The sequence below is a fragment of the Cetorhinus maximus genome, chromosome 1 (assembly GCF_964194155.1).
Source record: "Cetorhinus maximus chromosome 1, sCetMax3.hap1.1, whole genome shotgun sequence".
NCBI lineage: Eukaryota > Metazoa > Chordata > Chondrichthyes > Lamniformes > Cetorhinidae > Cetorhinus > Cetorhinus maximus.
This window is the reverse complement of record NC_135879.1, coordinates 35,327,186-35,342,778: the sequence shown is the minus strand read 5'-3', so window position 1 is coordinate 35,342,778 and position 15,593 is coordinate 35,327,186.

Below are 15,593 nucleotides of genomic sequence, written 5' to 3'. Positions count from 1 at the left end.
ACTATTCTTTGTGAGAGAAACAAAGTTACTGAACCAGAATCTTTTGAAAAAATATCAGCAAATGGATGCTGTCATTAGGCATTTAGGGTTTTGAAGGGAATTGATAGAATAGATAGGCAAAAACTTTTCCACTGGTGGGGAATTTAGGACAAATGAGTATAACCTTAAAATCAGAGCCAGGCCATTTGGGAAAAGCATTTGGACACATCATCACACAAAGAGTAGCAAAAATGTGATGTCTGCCTTACAAAAATCATTAGATATTAACTCAACAGATAATTTAAAAACTAAAATAGACAGATTTTTGCGAGCCTAATACTTGAAGGGATATGGATGCAAGGTGGGTGGATAGAATTGGATACAGATCAGTCATGATCTTATTGATTGACGGAACAGGTTCAAAGGGCTGAATGGCCTATTCCTGTTCCTATATTCCTAAATTCTAAATTGGCCAAAAACTTGTGACGAGAAAATTACAACACTGGCATCTACCCAACAATGTGGAAAATTGCCTAGGTATGTCCTGAACATAAAAAGCTGGACAAATCCAATCTGGCTAGTTACCACCTCATCAGCCTCCTCTCGATCATCAGTAAAGTGATAGAAAGTGTTGTCAACAGTGCTGTCAAGCAGCACTTAAACAGCAACAACCTGCTCACTGATGATCAGTTTGGCTTCTGCCAGGACCATGCGGCTTCTGACCTCATTACAGCCTTGATCCAAACATGAACAAAAGAGCTGAACTCAAGAGGGGAGATGAGAGTGGCTGCCTTTGACATCAAGGCACCATTTGACCAAGTGTGGCATCAAGAAGCCCTGCCAAAACTGAACTCAATGGGAATCAGGGGGAAAGCTCTCCACTGGTTGAAGTCATTGCTAGCACAAAGGAAGATGATTATGGCTATTGGAGGCCAACCACTCCAATCCCAGGACATCACTACATGAGTTCCTCAGGCTAGTGTCCTAGGCCCAACCATCTTCAGTTGCTTCATCAATGACCTTTCTCCACCAAAAGGTCAGAAGTGGGGACATTCGCTGATGATTGCACAATGTTCCATACCATTTGCAACTCCTCAGATACTGAAGCAGCCCATGTCAATATGCTGTAAGACCTGGACAACATTCACGCTTGGGTCGATAAGTGGCAAGTAACATTTATGCCACACAAGTGCCAGGCAATGACCATCTCCAACAAGAGGGAATCTAACCATCTCCTTTGGCACTCAATGGCATTACCATCACTGAATTCCCCCACTATCTGCATCCTAGGAGTAACTATTAATCAAAAACTGAACTGGACTAGCCATATAAATACCGTGGCTACAAGAGCAGGTTAGATGCTGGGAATTCTGCAAAGATTAACTCACTTCCTGACTTCCCAAAGCCTGTCCACCATCCACAAGGCACAAGTCAGGAGTGTGATGGAATTCTCTCCACTTGCCTGGATGAGTGCGACCCCAACAACATTCAAGAAGCTTGACACTATCCAGGACAAAGCAGCCACTTGATTGGCACCACATCCACAAACATTCACACCCTCCACCACCGACGCATAATTGCAGCAGTCTGTACTGTATTCAAGGTGAAGCTACAATGCAGGGCTTCTTGGATGCAAAACTTGGGACCCTGCAGACATACTCAACATATTTGTTTGTCACTCACCAAACAACAAGCAAGAGGAGCCCAGTAGCTATGTTATAAGGGTCAGGCACCAAACTTCCAGGTAACATAATTTAGAACAACTTCTGCTCTCGCTAAGTCACTGGAAGCACCTTGATGCATTTTTGGAGGTGTTGTGGTGAGTTTTTAGATTTGGCAGGAAGCATTGTTGTATCCTTCAAGGAGAGCAGAGGACTTGGTGACCTGTTCACACAAAGGCTGCAAACAAGTATGGGGGTTGGAATTGCATTGCTTCTGGGTCTGCGAAACGACAGGAAAATGGAGCTGAGGCTGCAGGAGGGTAAGCTCTGCATGATGCCCTCTGCCAAGTTAGAGCTATCCTCCTTCCTACTCCTTGTCAGTGACAGGAGTCTTTCTGTCAAGTCAGCCTGTGTACTCAGCATTTCAGTATGCATCCTCATCAGCATTCTCCAGTAAGGAGCCCCATCAAATTCTTCATTTGAACTCCCTTTCACCCCCTGGTGAGCTAGCACACTTACCCTGGCCTTGCTGCAACCCACTTGTGCTCAGTGACCTGTCACATGCAAATCCCAACTAAATAATAGCCTTTAAGGCATGGGCAGTGGCATTATCTGAGCTGGTGGCTCAAAATATCTGATCAAGTGATTAAGTCTCTTTATCAGTGCTGTACTGTTGCTTTCTCTCTTCCTTTTGGATACGCTGTATGATTGGCCAGGTGGCAGTTCTTGGATGTCTGAAATCAGAAAGAGGAAGGGTGAGGGAAGGGTGGATGGGGTGGAAAGCAAGGGGCTGATGGTCACAATATCTTCAGCTTGCTCACCACGCTGGTTAGCAGGGTCAGGATAAACAGGGAATGGATATAAGGTAGTAACATACATCCTCAGTTGTTTTCAATGATGCCTGAGGCCACAGGCTCTGTCGCAGTTGGTCCCATGATGGGGAGAATCATTTCCCATTTCCTCTATAGGGTTCAGGAGATGCAGGCATCCTAGTCCCAGCCAGTTCTGCTCTGCTCTTTTTCTATTGTGTGTCACCTTGTCCTCAAGAGAGAAGGAAGAACATCATTGATTGTGTAGCATTGTATTTGGGTGAGGTGCCTGCCACAGCTGAATAACTGGAGGTATATGGAAGTGGTGGGAATGAGGCTGTCATCATTGGAAGATGTGTGAGGATCAGGTAGAATATCGGAACCTTATGCCTGTGTTCTGAGTGCCAGGGAAGTGTTAATGGGTGAGTGATGGGGATGTGGCGCATTGATCAGTGTGAGAGGTTGATGGAGTGATTGGTAAGAGAAGCCATCCGAAGATGTATTCACTGATGTTGACCATCTGCATGAGGTTGTTAGATTTCTTGTGGTACTGCTGCTAAGTCCCTGGGGCCAGACTCTGGGAATTGATTTCCTTGGCCACCTGCTTCCAATCTCTCCTGAAGAAGGTGCTTGAGGGCCTCCTGTTCTCCCTGTGGAAAAATGGCCTCTCTCCTCCTGTCCACCTCCGGCACTAAAACCTCCAACTCTGTATCAAGAACCTGGGAGCTCTCTCTTTCTGCCCTGGTATTCTTTTCCCTTGTTCACCCTCCGAACCTCTTTAGAATTGCAACACTGTTATTCAGCAACACCCTCCTGCGATTGAGTGCAGATTCCGTTTTCAGAGAGTTAGACTACCTTTAAGAGGAACATGCTGTCTGCACTATGTGCTCTGTGAATGCTGCTCGGCCCGCTGCTGGATGCTCCGGCTGCCAGTTGTGCAGGTCAGCTTGGGCCAATGCTACAATCAGGGAATTGAGAAGACAGCAATAAGTTTGCATGCAGCCCACTTCCACGGCAAAGGTAATAAATTGCAACCCTGCGTCCAAAAAGCAGCATACAACTCCATGGGCTACCTTGCAATGCCTCCTTGTTCCTCTTCATTGTAAATGTGCTGCCACATCACAAAGGGAAAATACAATGAACTTTGCCAAATGTTCAGTTTTCTATGTGTACAGACATGATCCTATTCCACAGCATTGTGCAATTGTGCCATATTAAAGTGCTGACAGTGTGTTATCTGCTAACTAGGACGAGTGCTATGTCAGGACAATGTTTCACAATGCTGCTTGCTCACAAATCAGTTCAAGATGGTTAGTGACTTGAGTATTTGTGTAGCACTCATCCTTTCTTTCTCCAACATATGTCACTTTCATGTCTTATTGTGGGAAGACAGAATACAATAGAAGTTTGTGCTTGTAGAGAGGAGGGGGTTCACTAAAGCTTTTGATCCATTATTCCTTATGATGAGAGGTTACAAGCATAGAGGGAATTGAGGGGGTGGGGAGGTTGAATTTTAAGCTGCCCCTAAATTCACGGGGTGAAATTTTACGGCAGCGGGATTTTACGTTCCCGCCGAAGCCAATGAGGTTTAGAATGTCTCACCGCATTTTACAGCCCCCGCCAAAACGGGCCGTAAAATTCTGCCCCATGGAGAATATATTTCTTCCTTATCTCCTTATTCATTTATTCATTGACTTCCTCACACACCAGCAGGCATTGAAGCATTTCAGTGTCACAAAGTATACTGCAAAGTGCAGCAACCTCCAAGGGGTGTTTTACTACAAAGATTGTAAATTACATTCTCCTTCTTCTGCTCAATTACCCAGGAGTACAGGTGCCAAATATATAACTTCAACCTAGCATCTCGCATCACCCCGAATCATCCACTGGTAAAGTGGCACGCACTATCACAGATAAGTCCACTGCAGGAGGGTGCACTTGATGGAGCATTGAGCACATGTAAGGAGGAATGGCAGGGGGTGCAACCTGCTGGATAAAGGGCTAGACTGCAGCCTCCTTCAGCTGGAGCTCAGGGATTTAACCTGACTGCCATAACTACAAATATACTTTAGTAACTCAACATCAGCATTTTGTGGAGTAACATGAGTGTGCCAAGCTGCTCATTCAATATGTGCATTCCCACCTAGATTCACAACCTGCCTCTGGTCATTTCTTTATGATTACTGAGCTGCAGACCACCATGGAAAATCTAGTCCCTCTAAAGTCCTCTGCATCTGGAGTTTTAATAACAGGCACAACTACCATTGGGAAGGCTTCGTCTGAAACTAAAAAGTCCTTAGACACAAATCTACAATAGTCTGCCTTAACCGTATTCACAATTAGCTTAGGATAACAATCACACAGGAATTCAATAGCCTCATTACCCTGCAGCGGTTTTATCCTTTCACAAATCTGTAGTGGTTGTGAAGGAGTTCCCAGCAGCAAGAGAATGGCAGGAGCTGGTGTGGACGATGGTGATTTTCTTCTGAGTAAAGTCATATTGAATGACTGGAGATATGTTCCGAAATATCCAGGCCGCATAAGCCATCTGATCACCTGTAGTACCTGAGGTTACAGACTCAGATTCTGAACAAGCACAAGAAAGTATTCCAGCTCCATTCCTAGAGGCAAGTGCTGATGCTCAGTAACCTCACTCTGCCATTCTACTGGCAGGTGAGTTAGAAGGAGCACACGGTTAAAAAGAAGAAGACACTCAACACCATGTTTTCACTGAGGGTTAGCACTGGGTCAAATCATACTGAATGTGGGTGTACTACAAGAATTAAGAAAAGCTGGTTTGACTGAGATTGAAATGTGGTTCATTTGGTATGAGTTGGATTAATGCTGTTAGAGTAAATGAAGTAGCAGTCGTGGCATGTCTACAACTGAGTTCAATACAGATGAAACTTTATTTAGCTAAGGGAATGGATGTAGATGGTAATGACTTTTTTGCATTGATTATATAAGACACTAAATAAAGGTTTGGTTGATAAGAACCATCCCTTATAGTTCTGACAGATTTAACTATTCATTGTGCAGCCAGCTTCTCTATCACCTGGTCAGCCTCATCTTCTTCTATTTGTTGTTGTCTTTCATCTGACTGCTACATTTTTTAGGCCACTTTAGAGGGAAAAGTTATGCAGGATACAGCAGGCAAAATTAATTTTGGAGGTCATGACTGTGTTGCACCTAGCTCACCTATCTAAGCAATAGAACTGCTGTTGGTAGTGGCCAAAGTTGTGCCCCACTATGATCCTATTGGACTCCTGCATCATATTGTGCTTCTTCTCTTTTGTCCTTGGGTGATACAGTGATGATAAGCCATGTCTGTAAAGCTTAATTCTTGGCTCCCAATGGCCATTCGTAGATCTTTCTTTGCATTTCAAGACCTGTTCTTTTTAATTTCTGTTTTCTGTGCACAACCTGTTTGTTGCACTGCCGGCCCCTTTATGATAGCTGCGCATCTGTGGATGTGTGCATCTTAAATAGAATGTTTGTTGTACATGACTTGTTGGTCCTGCATGGTACATGCCCGATTGCTCTGTAGCCGCGCGCTCATGCAGTTTAGAAGTTGCAATGCTTTTAAACAATGCTGACCCAGTTAATTGCCACAATATAATGAATTACAGAAGTTGACTGAGGGTAATGAGCATTGACATATAATTCTGTTCCTTTAGCCACAGACAACATGCACACCATGGATTTGTAGTTCTTTCTAATCGTGAATAGAGTTACGTTGAGGAAAAACATATGTATGGTCACTTAATCACATGTAATCTGTAAGTAATACAGATTTACAGTCTTTTGCATTCATGAATGAATAGAAACATATATGGTCACAAGACTTTAATCAATTATGCTGTGCACTTGTAGGAATCCAAGCTGCACAGTGGAAATGGAGATGTGTTATATGCTACTGACTGTTTATTTCCACAAAAAATAGATGACTCTGGAGTCCTTCAGCATTTTGCACAGGCATGTTTCTAGACTCAATCGGATTATAAGAGCCAACGCCTATACAAATGAGTAGCAGCATAACTCGAGTCCTAATGTCATCCTCCTCTGATTCTCCTCCTTCAGAACATGCAAATTTAATATATGCACATAGTGAAGAGTCAAAGCTGCACTCACCAACAGCTTCAACTGTACAAACAGCCACAGATCAAAGATGTAGGACAGGTTTAAGGTCTGTCAGGAAGGCACCAAGAAGTTCCCTTAACTTCCCTTATCAAACAAGACCAAAATGGCACAGAAGCAAACTGTTGCCTCAGGTTTTTATAGCCAATTAATAACAGAGGCTTCAACACTCAAAGAACTGTGGCTGTTCAGATGCTTTCATTTCATGATCAGCATCAGAGAGTTGGTGTACTAACACACTAGGCAAATTCTATGCCCTCAGCAGTGGAGAGCCAAGCCAAAGTAAGAGTGGGGTGGAAATAGGATAACAATTTCTTTGATTCGAACTCCTTTTGAACATTACTCCCCACAGGCAGCACAGAATAAGTGAAATTTTCTGATTGTATCACAGGCTGCTGGGTTGCCTTATACGATTCCACAAAAAGTGTGTCCTCACAGTTGGGTAATTTGAGACAAGTGCCAGTCAGAAAGAGGTTCCTTTCATTGAGGATAATATGAAAAAACAGAGTGAAATCCAACCGATAGCACTACTGTTAGGCTTCCCAACCCTTCAGGATTACCCTGGAGTTTCCAGAAATTAAATAACATAAGAAAAGAAAATCATGGTCCCAGTAATAAAATGTTTTGTTAAATAATTTTAATAATATCAGACATGGGGAAAAAGTCTGTTTGAATTAATGTCAAGAATAATCCAATTGGGGAATGAAAAATCTCTTCACTTTCCAATCATCTTGAGAGTTCGGGGCATCACGAGGATGGGAATATTGAGGGACCAATGGAGGGAACGTGGAGGTGGGGTAGTTGGAGGCAGGAAGTCACATGCTGACATCTCCAGGGATAGTTTCAACCAGAGTTGGCAACCTTAACTATTCTACACCTTCAAGAAACTAACTTGAGACCAACTGAGGTTTAGGAATAAAGATGGCTTGCCTGTCCTCTTACTGGTGAATGTTAATTGATGTAGGAGTAAGAGTAATAATTTAGAAAATTGGAGCTGAGGGATGAAGGGGAAAAATATTAAGGAACTGTCTACCATTTAAAAAATAAAATGTTTTCTTTGAGACTGAAGAACATCCTAATCTATGAAACAAAAGTTTTTGTGTTCTATTTCTTGTAGGCTATGTTGTAAAATAAAGTGTGCCACTTAGTGAAATACTCTATTATTATAGCATTGCTGTAATGCCAGAACACTGCAAAATACCTTTGTTCCACACAAATTACACTAAGCACTTGAAAAAATCTCATCAGCTATAATAATGGCAATGGGAACCAATATCTATTGTGTGCAAAAAAACAGTAAAATGCCATACTGGAAAGTCCAGGATAGATAAAACAAAAAGAAGCAGAAAAGGGGAAGCTAGATAAGCAAATGAGGAGAAAAGGATAGAAGTATATACTGTTAGGATAAAACAGAGAGCTTTGGGAGGAGGCTCATGAGGAGAATAAACACTGGCATAGAATATTTGGGTCGAATAGCCTATTTCAGTGCTGTAGATGTAATCTTGGGCAAATATTTTTAACTTGGCGGATGGGCACATGCCCGACCCGCTTGAACCCGAAATGATGCGCGTTGACGTCGGCCAAGTGTGATAGTTTGGTCGGCAGTTGCGTGCCAGAGCCAGCAGCGTGCCCACTGACAAGTAAAAAGCCTGTTAAGGCCATTAAAGAATCAATTAAGTTAAACTTTTTGCTGTCCGTCCAACGTTACGGTTGGTGGGCAGGCAAAAAGGCCAAGTGGCCTTTGCATTTTTTTGGAAGTCTCATCCATGGGCCCATGGGTTTCCAAAAGCAAATAAAAATAAAATAAAAGTTTTAAAATTTAACTAATAACATGTCTCTGCTCATGTAACAGAGTCACCTGAGGTGGCATGTTTTGTTACATTTTTCAGTTCTTTATTTTTTTTTAAAAAACTCTTCCTCTCCCTGAGGCAGCTCTATGCCTCGGATTGATTCTGAAGCATGAACTCATGCGCATGCGCGAAGTTTGCGTTCGCCCCGCTCACCATCCTCCCCCCCGCCCGCACAGACAGCACTGGACACTGCCGCTCACGTTTCATGCTGGGTGGGCCTTAATTGGCTCGCCAGCGTGAAATTGCCTTCCCGCCTCGATATCAGGCGGTGGTCAGCTTCCCGACCACCCCTGCCCACCTCCGCCGAGCTCGTCTGATAACGGTGAAATTCTGCCCTATGTCTGTAAAAGTTAAGAGGGACAGGAAGCTGAAGACAGGGTTAGATTGTGATTGGACAACTTTACTGCTGCTACTTCAGTTTTTCTAGAGCTGACCAGACCATTTAACAGGGTTGATTAAAGCTAAGATAAAGGAGCCTCTGGGTAATCTGTGACATTGGACTATCATGAACCTAGCTATGGTGGTTCTGCAAGAGTGAATCCATTTCGGGTGAGACCATCTCCAGGACCTCGGATGGAATGCCAGTGAAGACAACTCAAGGGCAAATTGATTGAGTGGGAAATTGAGAGTCCTACATACCAGAGGCCAAGTTAGAGAACTTTGGAACTGCACATGTTTGCGCCGAGTGATGCAGGTGCAGGTGTTTGTGTATGACGTATCTTTGTTGTATCAACTATTTAAAGTGAAATTTACCTTTTTATATGAAGTAGAATTTGCCTGTTAATTCATGTTTAATTTGTGTTGGCTCTGATTCATGTTCAAATAAAAGTCCCAAAAAGTGAAATATTGTTAGTAGTTTCTTCATTAGGGAGTCTTTGGTAAATGTGGTTACTTTGTTTGCAGATCCCCCGTGTGAATCGTAATGAATCGGTACTGTATGTTACACAGACCATTCATGGCTCCTTTCCCTGGATCTGGTGCATAGTGATGGGAATTATAATGTGGAAATACAAAGAGGGAGGTTGTAAATATGTCCTGCAGAAACATGTCTTGGCTATAGTGCTATGAGTCAGTACCTGGTGCTGCATGATTATTCTCTGTCTCTGGTCACCTACTGTGGTGTTGCACCGATCATATATTGGTAACTAGTGATTAGTTGAGAACTGGCAATTGGTATGGCAGTGACCTTCCATGACTGTTGTACTAAGAATTGGCACCTGGTGCAGCAGAGGTTAAGCTGGAATATTATAAGACATTGGTATGCAGTATCATAACCAGTTCCTTGGTTATACTGCTTACTCTAAATTATTGTTTTCAAGCTGAGTCCCTGAAGATAACAGGTTCTCTGAGGGAACTGATAAGATCCTTCAAGTCATCTTATTTTGACATATAAGCATGCTATTTCTATTGGTGGATACAAATAAAAAGAATCCAACATTGATTCTTTCACATACTGAAACTGTCTTTATGAAATTAGGATTAATGCAGTGTACCCAACAAGGCAATTGTCACTTACTTGGGATTGAACATCTGCTAAGTAATAATGAAAAAAAAATTGCTGATAATTTTTGAGAAGTATTAGGCTAGATTGGAATCCTACATGGGCTGGATTTCTCTAACTTGGAATATTATTATTTTAAGTCATTTAATATAATTTGTTTGCCGTGTCCTGTGTATGCCAATAATAACACTTAGAGTAATCTAAGCTAACCTGCACAATATTGCATTTAAAATGTTCGACTGCTGCGGTTCAAGGCGGCAGCTCACCACCACCTTCTCAAGGGCAATTAGGGATGGGCAATAAATGCTGGCCTAGCCAGCGACACCCACGTCCCATGAATGATTTTTTTTTTTTAAATTGATAGAGGAACTTAAAACTATGTAAACTTCCTTCTCATTATTTTGTACAAAAAATAATTGCAGAAAATTGAAAAAATTGGCTGATTCAGATCCTTTGTGAATTTGAAGATTTTTGCCAACTTACGCTTACAGGTCATGGATCTTACCTCCTCTGGTGACTCAGACCGGGAAGGCCTTAGGTTTATTTCCTTATCAATGCCGGGTTAATTGATATCAGCCAGTGTGGTACAAGGGATGCTAAATTTAGCCTCAGTGTCTCCACATTGGGAGGTGAAGAAAATTCTTTGGGCTACCCCTGATTGATCATGGTCCAATGATCCCCACTCAAAGTACCCATAAGGGAAGATATGTTGAAGAAAGTTGTGCTCGGCTGTATTGTCTCCCATGATGAAAGAGTTTAGTAGCATGTTATTGCCCTGGTTCACACATGAAGAGTGGCCATGAAGAATAATTTGAGAAGGCTGTTGGTAGCTGAGGAATTGGCATGAAGATGAGGAAAGACTATAGAAGCTTGAGCTCTTAGAAGTTGACCAAGGTTGCACTACATTTCTGCAAATTAACTAACTGGTAAATGCAGGGTGTGACTTCAAAGTAAAGTAGAATTATGAGCTGGATTTTATCAGGCATTTTTGGGGTGGGCTGAGAGGCAGGAGGTGGGGGTGCCTGCGAAATGGTGAGGAAAGATGTTGGGGGAAGGGGGGAAGGTGCTGAAGTGCCTGCCAGCTTCCCACTGCCATGGTGGGGAATGTGGACTGCCTTCCTGTCGGAGAACAATTGAGCCACTTAAGGGATGGCTTGGGAAATGGTTAGGTGAACCCTGGCAGCCCTGCTGCCAGGTCAGGGTGGGGTGGAGGGGGTGGAGCACAGGGAAAGGTTGCCTTCCTACCCAGCCACATTTTTACCCAGTGGGCAGCCGCTCTAACGGCAATCAATTAGTTGCCTGACCCCCATAAAATGTGGCTGGCTTTCCAGTCTGTCGTCAGGACCTGTGCCACAGGACTAACATTTCCGCCTATGAAACACAATTGAAAGCAAGTCAAAAGCAAATTTAAAACAGGTATGAAGAAGGGCTTCCTCCAAAATAAAAGTTTGTCTGATGAATGATAAGTTGATTGTTTTGAGATAACTGTTATGCAGGGTGGAGAGGAGGTGGAGGTCTGGGCAGATTTTAAAGCATTAAGCAGATTGAAAATGCAGTTGGATGGTATAAAGAAGTCAGTTAACATAATTATAAACTACAATGATCCGACTTTGGGCTGAATTTTACATGTTCCGGCGGGCGTGTTTCCCCGTGGATGGTGAGCACGTAAAATAGGGTGAGCGCCCAACCCACCACCTTCCTGCCCACCCCCGAGCTCTCCTCCATTATCAGCGGGAGGGAGGGCGCCAAAATGATTAGGCCACCCGCCATATTTAAGTGAAAAATTAAGGGTCAATTAGGCTTGTTACCAAGCCAATTGACCCTGCTAGTATGCTGCGCATGCCATAAAATGTTTGGTGTGGGCAACAGGGTGGGAGCAGGAAGCCTGATTTTTTAACTTAAATGTTTAAAGGGTGGGAAGGAAGGGGAGATGATCGCAGGTCCTAAAAGAGGGTAGGAAGGATTAAAAAAAAGGCATGTTTAGCTTTGAAATAGACGATCAAGTGAAATAGTTTCAGTGTATATGGATGTTTTCAAAGGTGTACAATATTTAAAATTGGTAATGTAACAAAAGTTGAGTTCAACAAACAGCAGCACAGGACTGTAAAGGTTTCAGCAGGACATAGATGAGTTTGCAGAATGAGCAGACAGATGGTAGATGCAACTTAATGTGGAAAAGTGCTGGGTAATACACGTTGGGAGAAAAAAACAGTGGCTGGAAGTATGCATTAAATGGAAAGACTAAAGGGTCTGGATAAACAGAGACAGCGAAGATTTTAAAGGTGTAGTTTCCTGAATGTGCAGGCAAATGAAAGCAAGAAATGTCGAGTAGCGCTTTGGCCTCACAAATAGGGGCAGAGTACAAGAGTAAAGAAATAATGATAAATTTGTACAGAGAATGGTTAGGCTAGAATTATAGAGTCTTAGGGCAGAATTTTGCCGTCGGCGAGCAGGGGGTGGGGCCCGCTTGCCGACGTGTAAAATGACGCGGGATGGTGTCGGGTGGAACCCCCGACGTCACCCCGCCCCATTTAAATTTTCAGGAAGGCGGGGGCGCAGCAAAATCAGCTGTGCGCCCACTGACCCGTCAATGGCCAATTGAGGCCAATGACAGGATCATTTAAACAATTAAAGGACCTGCCCGTCCAACCTTAAGGTTGGCAGGTCAGCCAGGAGCCCCAGCGGGAAATAGAAAAAACATGAAACCTCATCCAGCGGCGGGATGAGGTTACATGCAGGGTTTTAAAAAGTTTAATAAAGTTATAGTGTAAATTATGAACATGTCCCATCTCATGTGACATTGTCACATGAGGGGGACATGTTAAGGATTTTTTTCTTCTGTTTTAAATCTTTTTCAAAGTGGAAGCAATCTCCCTGAGGCAGTACTTTGCCTCAGAGAGATGTGCACTCTTTCGTGCGCATGCGCGAAAGAGCGCACTCTCGCTTTTGGGGAATCTCCCCAGCCCACACAGGAAGCGCATAGCGCTTCCCGGCAGACGTCACTCTGGGTGGGCCTTAATTGGCCCGCCCACGTAAAATGGCAGTGCGGCCCGCTTCTCCGGTGGGGATCGGCTCCCCACCCGCCGGAGATTGGGTCGGGCCCGCCCGCCCAACAGGCAGAAAATTCTGCCCATAGAGTCATAGAGGTCTACAGCACAGAAAAAGGCCCTTTGGCCCATCAATTCTGCACTGGTCAAACAAGTACCTAACTATTCTAATCACATTTTCCAGCACTAGGCCCATAGCCTTGTATGCCATCACATTGCAAGTACACATCTAAATACTTCTTAAATGTTATGTGGGTTTCTGCCTCTACCACCCTTTCAGGCAGTGAGTTCCAGATTTCCACCACCCTCTGGGTGAAAAAATTCTTCCTCACATCCCCTCTAAATGTCCTGCCCCTTACCTTAAATCTATGCTCCCTGGTTATTGATCCCTCCACCAAGGGGAAAAGTTCCTTCCTGTCTACCTTATCTATGCCCCTCATAATTTTATACAACTCAATCATGTCCCCCCTCAATCTCCTCTGCTGCAGGGAATATAACCCCAGTCTATCCAATCTCTCCTCACAACTAAAACTTTCCAGTCCAGGCAACATCCTGGTTAATCTCCTCTGCACTCTTTCTCGTGCAATTGCATCCTTCCGATAATGTGGATTCCAGAACTGCACGCAATACTCTAGCTGTGGCCTAACGAGTGTTTTATACAGTTCTAGCATAACCTCCCTGCTCTTATATTCTATGCCTTGGCTAATAAAGGCAAGTATCCCATATGCCTTCTTAACCACCTTATCTACCTGTCCCGCTACCTTAAGGGACTGGTGGACATGCACACCAAGGTCCCTCTGATCTTCGGTACTTCCCAGGGTCCTACCACTCATCGTGTATTCCCGTGCCTTGTTTGTCCTGCCCAAGTGCATCACCTCACACTTAACCGGATTAAATTCCATTTGCCACTGATCAGTCCATCTGACCAGCCCGTCTATATCCTCCTGTAATCTAAGGCTATCCTCCTCACTATTTACCACCCCGCCAATTTTCATGTCATCTGCGAACTTACTGATCAACCCTCCTACATTCAAGTCTAAATCATTTATATATACCACAAACAGCAAGGGACCCAACACCGATCCCTGTGGAACCCCATTGGACACAGGCACCCAGTCACAAAATCACCCTTCGACCATCACCCTTCCACTCAGCCAATTCTGGATCCAATTTGCCAAATTGCCTTGGATCCCATGGGCTCCTAACTTCGTTATTAGTCTCCCATGCAGGATCTTATCAAAAGCCTTGCTGAAGCCCAAGTAGATTACATCAAATGCATTAGTGTACAGTGTGCAGCTTTGAAATACCCCATTATGGAAGGGACATTAGAGCATGCAATATAGATTTACCAGGATGGTATTAGGAATGGGGAAGCTATAGCTATGAGGTAAGATTTCAAATATTTGGATAATTTCCACTGCAGCAGGGAAACCTACAAGGAGATTTAATAAAGGTTTTTTAATTTATGGAACATTATGTTCACTGTAACTAGAGAAAGTCTATTTTCTTGTGTCAGTAATGAGGATCTGCCAAAGCAAGTGTCCCCTTTCAGTATGTCATTACATTCTTAAAAGAGGCCAAAAACCTGTCCTTGAATATTAATGACACCAATGCCAGAAGATGGAAAAGGATTAGATATGTAACTTCTCGTTTGGCAGAAGTCTTAGCTTCCTTTTACCTCCAGTAATGATCCTGATTTAAAGCTCACTGAAAAGAAAAAGCAAACCCTATCTAAATGGACTCTCAGAGGCAGCACAGAATAGGACCTTCCATTGTCACATAATCCCATTCCGTTTCCTTCTCCTTTGACTGAGGGTGTGTTATATTAATCAGCTAAACTGGACAACCACTTCACAGGATCACAGAATTGTTATGGTGCTCAAGTAGGTCATTTGGCCCATTGTGTCTGCACTAGCTCTCGAATGAGCAACTCACCTGTTGAATGCTTCAATTGAACATGCCTCCACCGCACTCTTAGGCAGTGCATTCCAAACCTTAACCACTCACTTTGTGAAAAAAAATTCCTCATATCGCTTTTGCTTTTTCTACTAATTACTTTAAATCCATTCCCTCTCATTCTTGATCTTTCCACAAGTGGAAACAGTTTCTCCCTGGCTTTTAGTTGCTGAGCTTATCTTCTCCCTATCTATTCTATCCAGACCCCCATGATTTTGAATACCTCTATCAAATTTCCTCTCAGACTTCTTTTCTCTAAGGAAAATGGTCCTAACTTCTCCAATCTATCTTCATAACTGAAGTTCCTCATCCCTGAAACCATTCTTGTGAATCTTTTCTGCACCCTCTATAACTGGACGCAATATTCTAGCTGAGGCTGAACTAGTGATTATACAAGTCAACATAACCTCCTTGCTCTTGTACTCTATGCCACTATAAATGAAGCCCAGAATACTGTATGCATTATTAACCACTCTCTCAACCTGTCCTGCCACCTTCAATGACTTATGCACATATACACCCAGATCCCTTTGCTCCTGCACCCCCTTTAGCGCTGTACCTTTTATTTTATGTTGTCTCTCCATGTTCTTCCTACCAAAATGAACCACTTCACATTTCTCTGTATTAAATTTCATCTGCCAGCTGTTTGCTGA